Source organism: Sarcophilus harrisii, chromosome 2 (assembly GCF_902635505.1).
Source record: "Sarcophilus harrisii chromosome 2, mSarHar1.11, whole genome shotgun sequence".
Lineage (NCBI taxonomy): Eukaryota > Metazoa > Chordata > Mammalia > Dasyuromorphia > Dasyuridae > Sarcophilus > Sarcophilus harrisii.
Window position 1 is genome coordinate 75,379,469 of NC_045427.1, and position 9,389 is coordinate 75,388,857.

At 38.4% G+C, this 9,389-nt stretch overlaps 1 pseudogene; it reads right to left on the minus strand.

Annotated features, from left to right (window-relative positions):
* Positions 1 to 8,294: 8,294 nt before the first annotated feature.
* Positions 8,295 to 8,851, minus strand: LOC100926355 (annotated as a pseudogene).
* Positions 8,852 to 9,389: the final 538 nt, after the last annotated feature.

Here is a 9,389-nt window from a genome sequence, read left to right on the forward strand (position 1 = left end):
GCCGCAGATAGTGGGGAAACTCTTAAGACTCTAAGAGACATCATTCACATTTGTGGCTTTTCACTGGAGTACAATTTGTTATTGCAAGTTTCAAGTTATAATTAGGGTATAGGTGGAGACCACAGTCTTATGAGAGGTCTTTACTCAGTTTGTTCCACTCGCTAAGATGTTAATTTTTTTCTTGTTTATTTTGTGATTAGATTTATCTAATTCTGAGAGGAGGAATGTGATGTCTCCCACTAGTATAGTTTTGCTGTCTATTTCTTCTTAGCTTTTTTAAGAATTTGGATGCTGTACCATTTGGTACATATATTTAGTATTGATATCATTTCATTGTCTATGGCACCTTATCAAGATGTAATCTTTTAATTATATCTATTTTTGCTTTTGTTGTATCTGAAATCAGAATTGATATCTCTACTTTCTTTGCTTCAGGTGAAGCCTAATATATTACTCTGTATACATCTCTCTGTTTCAAATGTGTTTCTTATAAACAATAGATTGTAGGATTCTGGTTTTTAATCCAATCAGCTATCCACTTCTGTTTTATGGGAGAGTTTTTCCCATTCACATTCACAGTTATGCTTACCAGCTATGTATTTCCCTCCATCTTGTTTTCTTCCCTATATATTCTTTTTTTCTCCCTTTCCATCCAACTCCTCCTTACCTGTGTTACATTTCTGATCAGCTTCTCCCTCAGTCTATTCTCTATTCTATCACCCCTCCTCCCTTCTCTTTCAACTTTTTCTTACTGTTTCCTTCCTCCCTTCTATCCAACCCCTCTCTTTTCTTTCCCTTTTCTCCTTCTATTTTCCTTAGGGTAAGATAAATTTCTATACCCAACTGAATGTGTATGTTATTCCCTCTTTGAGCCCAAATTGATGAAAGTAAGCTTCAGACAATGCTCATACCCCTCCCTTCTTTTCCTCTACTATAATATGTCTTTTGTGTTTCTTCAGAGAAATTAGATGTGCAAAATTTGAGAAGCCACCCCAATTGTTCATAGGGACACTTTGTGTCTGACCTGTGACAGAGCATTCTGAGCTCATATTGATCTTATCAGCCACAGTTGGATACACTGTAATTCAACTCTAACATAATGATGTCATTTTGGTCCTCTTTGAGTATGAAGGACACCAACCAACCAACCAATTTTTTTTTCTCACAATACAATCCTTTTTCTGATCTTTAATGTCATTTTAAAATTTTCATCACATCAAAGGTAACATATCCATATTCTCTATCTATGTATACCCCCTTCTAACTGTCCTAATAAAAATACAGTGCACAAGTTACAAGTATCAATTTACCATTTGGGATGTAAACAGTTTAATCTTTAGATATTTTTTTCCTTTCCTGTTTACTTTCTTATACTTCTCTTGAGTCTTGTATCTGTAGATCAAATTTTCTGTTAAATTCTGGTCTTTTCAATAGAAATGGTTGAAAATTCCCTACTGTCTTGAAGGTCCATCTCCTCCTTTTAAAGATGATGCTCACTCTTGTTGGGTAGTTGGTTCTTGATTGTAATTCAAGATCCTTTGCCTTCTGAAATATGGAATTCTAGGCCTTCTGATTCTTTATTGTAAAAGTTGCCAAATCCTGGGGAATCCTAATTCTGATTCTTTGATACTTGATACTTTTTTTTCCCCTGGCAACTTGTAGCATTTTTTCCTTGACTTTATACTTCTGAAATTTTGCAACAACATTTTTTGAAGTTTTTCTTGTGGGAACTCTTTCAGGAGGTGATCAATGGATTCTTTTTAATGACTATTTTCCCTTCTGGTTCTAGTATATTAGGGCAGTTTTCTTTGATGTCTTCAAGATTGCTATTCAGGATCTTTTTTTGGTCATGACTTTTAGACATTACAATAATTTTTAAATCATCTCTCCTAGATGTATTTTCCAGGCTTGTTGTTTTTACATTTTCATCTTTAAAAAAAATTCTTTTTAGTTTGTTTGACTAAGTCTTGATGTCTTATAAAGTCATTAGCTTCTAATTGCCTAGTTCTAGTTTTTAATATATGATTTTCTTCAGTTAGCTTTTGTATCTCCTGTTCTATTTGATTAATTTTACTTTTAAAGATATTGTTTTCTTCTTCTTCTTCTTCTTCTTCTTCTTCTTCTTCTTCTTCTTCTTCTTTTAGCATTTGTTCAATTGTATTTCTTAAGGAATTGTTTCTTCCATCAGTCTTTTTGTCCTGCTTTTTATAGGCTGTTGACTCTCTTTTGCATACTTCTTGTTTCTTTTCCAATTTTTTTCTGCTATCCCTCTTATTTGACTTTTAAAATCCTTTATAAGAGGGTGCAGCCAAGATGGTAGAGAGGAGATGAATCTTTATCTAAGTTCTTCCTGATGTTCTTCAGATCAACACCAAATCCAGCCTCTGAATTGTCTTTGGAGTAACAGAGTCCACAAATATTTGGAATGTAACAAATTCCCAGAGAAGATGTTCTGGAATAACTTCAGAAAAGGTCTGTTTCAATTGTGTGTGTATGGCGGGGTATGTATGGGGTGGGAGGGGTGGGGAGGAGTGGCAGCTGAGTGCAGCCTAGTGCAGTGTAGAGGGCTGGAACTATGAAAAGGTGTACTTGAATCCAAGACAGCATAGTACTTAAGGCTAAGTACCTACTCAATGTGATAAAATGGTTCTGTAAACATATACTTAGATGATATGGTGATTTAATGACTCTCCTCATGATTGGTGCCTGGTGAATATGGTATGGTGAGGTAATCGTAGGGAAGGATTGGAGGGCTGGAGAAGAGAGTCAGAGTCTCTCTGCGACAGCATTATCAGCAGGGAAGACTTCAGACTCCAGACCCTAGAATCCAGCATCCATCTTTGACAAACCATGTGACAGCTTGCCTGCTTCTTCACTTCTCCTCCTAAAGACCAAGGACTTTGGCTTATGCTGACTGACTGATCTTGAGGCCCTTCAGAGAGCTAGCCCAGACATTACATTTTGGTGCCCAACATGGACTAAGGACCTGCCCCTCAACTGACGTAATCGCAAGTTCAGTGGAGAAGTCTCCATGAACCGAAAATAGGATGAGTATAAAAATAGACAAGCAGGAAACTTTATTAAGGGCTAAACTAGTAACGTTTGTTTCTTAGCTGAAATGGGACAAATACCAAGAAAAGAGTCTCCTTCACCCCGAGGGAAATGTGAAGAAAGCATAGTTAGGTTAATGAAGAGCCAAGATTTGTTGGTAACTCAGGATCAGATACTTGGACTTTTAGAAACATTAGCGTACACGTCCCCTTGGTTCTCAAAGGAAAAAAAGGATTAGAACCAGACAAGTGGAAATTAGTGGGAGAGCAATTATTTGAATATTATGAAAAATAATTGTCCTGATTCAATTCCTGAAGAAACATTCTATATATACAATATAATACAATTGGCTTTGAGGAATTACATAAGTTTTAGAATAAGGAAAAAGAAGAAAGAGCAGGAAAGAGAGGTATTGATAAAGCAGCTGAAAGGTATGGAGAATTAGATCTTGAGCACCATAAGCACAGCCAGACTATGAAATGTGAGGAGAAAGAGGAAGGGGGATGGGACTGACAACACAGCTGGAGGGCATGGCCAGTCAGACCAAGTTGAGTACCATGTCCCACCCCTGCCTCTCAGGGGAAGCCTTCACAAAAATAGCACAAAGTACAAATGAACCCTTTGCTGATTTTGTGGGACTTCTGCAGACAGCTGTCATATAAACTATTGGTGAAAATGTAACAACAGAAATTATGATAAGACAACTTGCTAAAGAAATCCTAATGAGATTTGTAAAAGAATTATACTAGGACTATGTTATGGGCCAGAACTCTGAACTTGAAACAAAGGATTCTTACAAGGTATTAAGTCAGTGGAATTGATAGAGACAATAGTTATCTAATTTAGCATGGTTCAGTATGATTGATTTAATCCTATAAAGAGATGTAAGGAGAACTTGAAACAAGGTACTAAGTGGAATTGAGGAGACAATAGTTAAATCTAGTCTAGCATTGATCTAATCCTACAACTAATAATGGTTTCCTAGTGATATAATAATATATTTGTATACTCAGTGTATATTCAGCGTGGAACATGTAAGCTAGAAGCTCTCAGGGCCAGAAGAGACAAGTACACTAGAAGCTCTCAGAGGCTGAGACAGATTCATTCTACCTTTGTAGGGGTTGGAGGCTGAAGCACAAACCTTTGGATTCAGAGAGATTCAGAGGGCAGAGAAGGATCAGGAGCTTAAGCTCTCAGAGCCAAGGGGAGAAATTCAATTCGATCTCCAATCTTCCTGATGGCTGGCCTGAACTCCTGAACTTCCCCCACTAAGACCAAGGCCAGACTGAAGGCTCTCCAGAAAGTTACCTAGTCCCTGGAAGGAGATAATAGAGGATCTGGACTATAAGAAAGTTGAGACCCTAGGAAAGGAGACAAGACTTGGAAAGAGATAATAAAGGATTTGGACTTTAATCCCTGGCTGCATTTGCGGTGATTACTGAACTGAATGGAAGGCTGCTCCCAGAGACCCCAAGGAAACCAAAACAGAGAATATTACAGGACTACACAAAGATGCTCCTTTAGATGAGATCATAAAACAAATGCCTTTTATACCCAGGCTATGATGCAGACTTCTCAAGATCTGAACATGAGAAGACAGGGTCCCTTTTGCCAAGGGACTTCCAGAGAGACTCATCAATGCTTTCAGTGTGGTAAATAAAGTAGGGCATTTGAAAGCTCAATGTTGGCATAAAGACAGAGTGAGAAAACACGGTGGGAGAACAAGACCCAAAATCCCATGTCCAAAATGCAACAGAGGCTTCCATACATGATCAATCAGTGGAGAAGCAATCTGATGGGAGAAAGGGATTACAATTTGGAGGAATAGAGTTGTATGCAGCTGGGACTACTGAGATGTCCCCTGGAGAGGTAAAATCTGTTCCTCTTTGGGATATAGATCCTTTGCCTCCAGGTACAGTAGGCTTGACCATTTCCCTTCCTGAGAGTACCTACAAAACAGTGTCCATACATACACTGATTTGGAAAACTGGGGAATGTGGAGATAATATCCCAGTCACTCATACAGGTAGACAATGTGTGACTTATCAACCAGGAGAAGTAGTAGCATCAGGTATACTGATACAAACTCCTGATAGGCAATCTGATGATAGTTGCCCAGATTCTGATTCCCAACAGCAGAATGGAGGAATATTCTGGACTGCAACAGTTACAGCTGACCATCATATGGTCATTATCTATATAAATGCCATACCATTAGGAGGCTTGGTAGACACAGGTGCAGATCATACAGTCATTAGAGGTACCAGCTGGTCCAGTCACTGGCCAAAGATTAAGGCAGACACCTATGTGTCTGGGGTAGGAGGATCAATAGCAGCTGAAGTTAGTGCTATCCCTTTGAGATGGATATTTGAAGGTGAAACAGGAGTTTTTACTTCTTTTGTAGTTGAAAAAAATCCCCATCAATCTGTGGGGAAGAGACATCTTACAACAGTAAGGATTACAAATAAATACTTCAGTTTCTTAGGCAGGGCTGCTATTGAAGGCCTGCCAGCATCCTAATCTATTGCTATTGGATAGAAAACTGATACACCAGTGTGGATAGAACAGTGGCTCTTAGGTAGCAATAAAATTCAAGCCTTGTTAGATATAGTACAGGAGCAACTTGACCAAGGACACTTACAACCTTCTCTAAGTCCTTGGAATTCCCCAGTATTGTTGTAAAAAAGAAATCTGGAAAATGGAGAATGTTGACTGATTCAAGAAAAGTAAATGAACAGATGGAAACTATGGGAACTTTTCAGCCTGGACTTCCATCTCCTACTCAGTTGCCTAGAGAATGGCACTTTGGGTTATAGGCATTAAGGATTGTTTCTATTCTATCCCTGGATAGATATAGATATGGAAGATATGAAAAGATTTGCTTTTTCAGTGCCCAGCTTTAACTTAGCTGAGCCTTATAAAAGATATGAATGGACAGTATTGTCACAGGGAATGAATAATAGACCTACTATGTGTCAATTGTATGTTGCTGCTGCATTTCCAGTAAGAAAAGCATTTCCAAAAGTTATGTTATTACATTACATGGATGATATATTGGGATGTGCACCTGAGGAGCAAATGTGAGAAGCATGTCTACAAAAGACCATAAAAACACTAAGGAACTACAAATTGCATTTAGCTCCAGAAAAAATTCAAAGACAAGCTCCTTTTCAATAGTTAGGATATGAAGCATACTCTAAGGTGCTTACAATACAAATTTTTTTTTTTAAGAACAGAGAAGTTGAACACCTTAAATGATTTTCAAAAATTAATAGGAGATATGAAATGGATGCATCCAGTGTTAGGCTTGACTACCTATCAACTTAGGTAACCATTGCATTATATGACATTTTAAAGGGAGACCCTACTTTAAACTCACCATGCCAGCTTACAAAAGAAGTTCAAGAGGCTTTGAGAGAGCCCTTCTTCATTTCTCCTCCTAAAGACCAAGGACTTTGACTGACCCTAACTCTGAATGATCCTGAGGCCCTCTAGCGAGCTAGCCTCAGCATTACAGTGCAGAGATCTAGGGCAGTGGGGGGTTCACACCCTAGGGAAGGTATCAGGAAGCTTTTAGTCAAAATACAGCAGCACCAACTACTCTGTCCTGCTTACAAGCCAGTGGATCAACAGATTATCTGTGAGATATTCAATGCAAATACAAGAGACAAATAGTGAATCTCTGAACCCCAGAAAAATGCAGGACTTGGCCACGTCCACCCATCACCAGAAGTCAGCAGCACTGGCTCAGGGCAGCCACTGTTTCCTGTAGAGGAAGCTTGGGACAATCTTCCCTTTGCCCTAAGAGCAGACTTCAAACTCTTTCTTTTTAATGAGCAAAAAAGTAAAAAGAACTCTGACCATAAATAGTTTTTTATGGAGAAAGAGAAGAACCCTCAAACCCTGAGGCCACTAAAAGCAAATCATGTCCAGATGAAGCCCAAAGGGTGATATGAGTTGGTTCCCATCTCACAAGGCTCTCTTGGAAGAATTCAAAAAGCATCTTAAAAGAGAGTTAGAAGAAAAATGGGGAAAGGAAATGAGAATATTGCAGGAGAATTTGGAAAAGAAAACATTAAATTACCTAAATAAAACTCCTTACAAAATAGATTTAGTAAAATGGAAAAAGCATGTAACTCCTTACAAAATAGATTTGACAAAATGGAAAAAAGAAAACAACTGCTTGAAAAACAGAGTTTGTGAAATAGGAAAAATCCTTCCAACAAAACAACTCATTTAAAAATTAAACTGGCCAAGTGCAAAAAAAATAGCTCACTAAAGAAAATAATTCAGTGAAAATTAGAATTGAATAAATGGAAATTAATGACTCAATGAGACATCACGAATCAATCAAACAAAACCAAAAAATGAAAAATAGAAGAAAATGTAAAATAACACCATTGGGAAAAAAAAACACAACTCATCCAGAAAATAAATCTAGAAGAGACAATCTAAGAATTATTGGACTTCCTGAAAACCATGATGGAAAAAATCACAGACATCATCTTTCAGGAAATCATCATAGAAAAATGCCCTAATGTCCTAGAACTAGATGGTAAAACAGCCATTGAAAGAATTCACTAATCACCTTCTGAAAGAAACTCCAAAATGAAAACTCCAAGGAACACTGTAGCTATATTTCAGAATTATTGGAAAATATTGCAAGCAGCCACAAAGAAACAATTCAAATATCAAGGAGCCACAATCAGGAATACCCAGGACCTAACAATTTCCACTATAAAGGATCCAAGGACTTGTAATCTGATACTCTGAAAGGCAAAAGAACTTTTTTTTTTTCATTCTTTTGATGTTTTATTATTTCTTGATATCTCAAGGAGTCATTAACTTTCATTTGTCCATTTCTACATTTTAAAGATTTGTGTCAATGAATTTTTGTGCCTCCTTTTCCATTTGGCCAATTCTGCTTTTTAAGGAATTCTTTTCTTCAGTAAATTTTTTTGCCTCTTTTTACCATTTGGATTATTCTGTTTTTTTAAGGTGGGTTTTTTTCCTTCAATATTTTTGTACCTCTTTTGCCAAGCTGTTGACTTTTTTTGTGATTTCCTTGCATTATTCTTGTTTTTCTTCCCCAATTTTTTTTCTTCCCATCAGTACCAAGTCATTTTATTGGGTATTGGGATTTAAATGGTGACAGTTTTTTGGTAAAAATTATGAAAGGGACAGATAACCAAAATATACATGCCCTGAAAGACAATAATAATCCATAATTCCCAGGTGTGGGGGAAGCCAGATGTCGCTTAGCTCTTATTGCCACTGTCTCCAAGAGTGTGCTTGTCAAAAAGATATTCTGCCATGCCAGAATTGGGGCCCTCCTTTTTGCTAGTTGGTTATGTGATCCATAGTTGTTTGATGGATTTTATCTGTTCACCCAGGTAGAGGATTTTGATGAAATCACCTAAATTGGGGGTTGTTTTCATCAGTTGCTAGCTTGTGCAATTCCAGAAACAACTGATTGACAGTTTTTCCATGTGCAGAGCACACTCCACTGAGTTCAGCCCACTCTCCCAGTCACCACGATCTGGTTTCTTGGTGTCTTCCAGGAAGATTCTGCCACCATACTTGTTTTAGAGTTTCATCAGCTTCTCAGAACTTTCCCTCTCCTCATAAGATTGGGGTAGGAAATACTTTGCAAAGTTCTTCAGTACCACGTCATCTTAATTGAAGTAGTAAGACGCCAAGTAGATATAGGAGGTGTGGACTTCCAGGTGATCTGCTGGTTAATGGCAGCCTTTAAGTCCTGCTAGTTCTTTCAGACATGAGAGGCAAATGAGGTCATCATGGTTGCAGAGATGAAAGCAGCTAAGAGGAGAAACAGGACGAATAGGAAGAAGAAGGGGAGGAGGATGAGGAAGAAGAAGGGGAGGAGGATGAGGAAGAAAAGAAGAAGAAGGAAGAGGGGAAGAAGAGTAAGATGGGAAGTGGAGGAAGAGGAGATAGAGGAAGAGGAGCAGAAGAAGGAAAAGGAGGAGGAGGAGAGACAGAGGAGGAAAATGAGGAGGAGGAAGAGAAGAAAGAGGAGTAGGAAGAAGAAGAGGAAGAAGGGGAGAAAGAGGAAGAGGAAGAGGAGGAAGAGGGAAGATGCAGCTCCCCAGTGGCTTGGGTGGGGTGGAGGAAGCAACCATGGCCAGGGGTAGCTGAGGCATGCAGCTGCTGCTCGAAAGGAGGCTAAGATGGAGAGGTGGCTAAGGATAGCTCCATCCATGAATCAAGCAGTGGGTTCTGTTGCAAGCACTGTTGGAGCAAGAAACCATAGAAACTCTCTTCCCTTGTGCTTCTGGCCCCCAATTTTTTCCTACTTCTCTTATTTGATTTTTAAA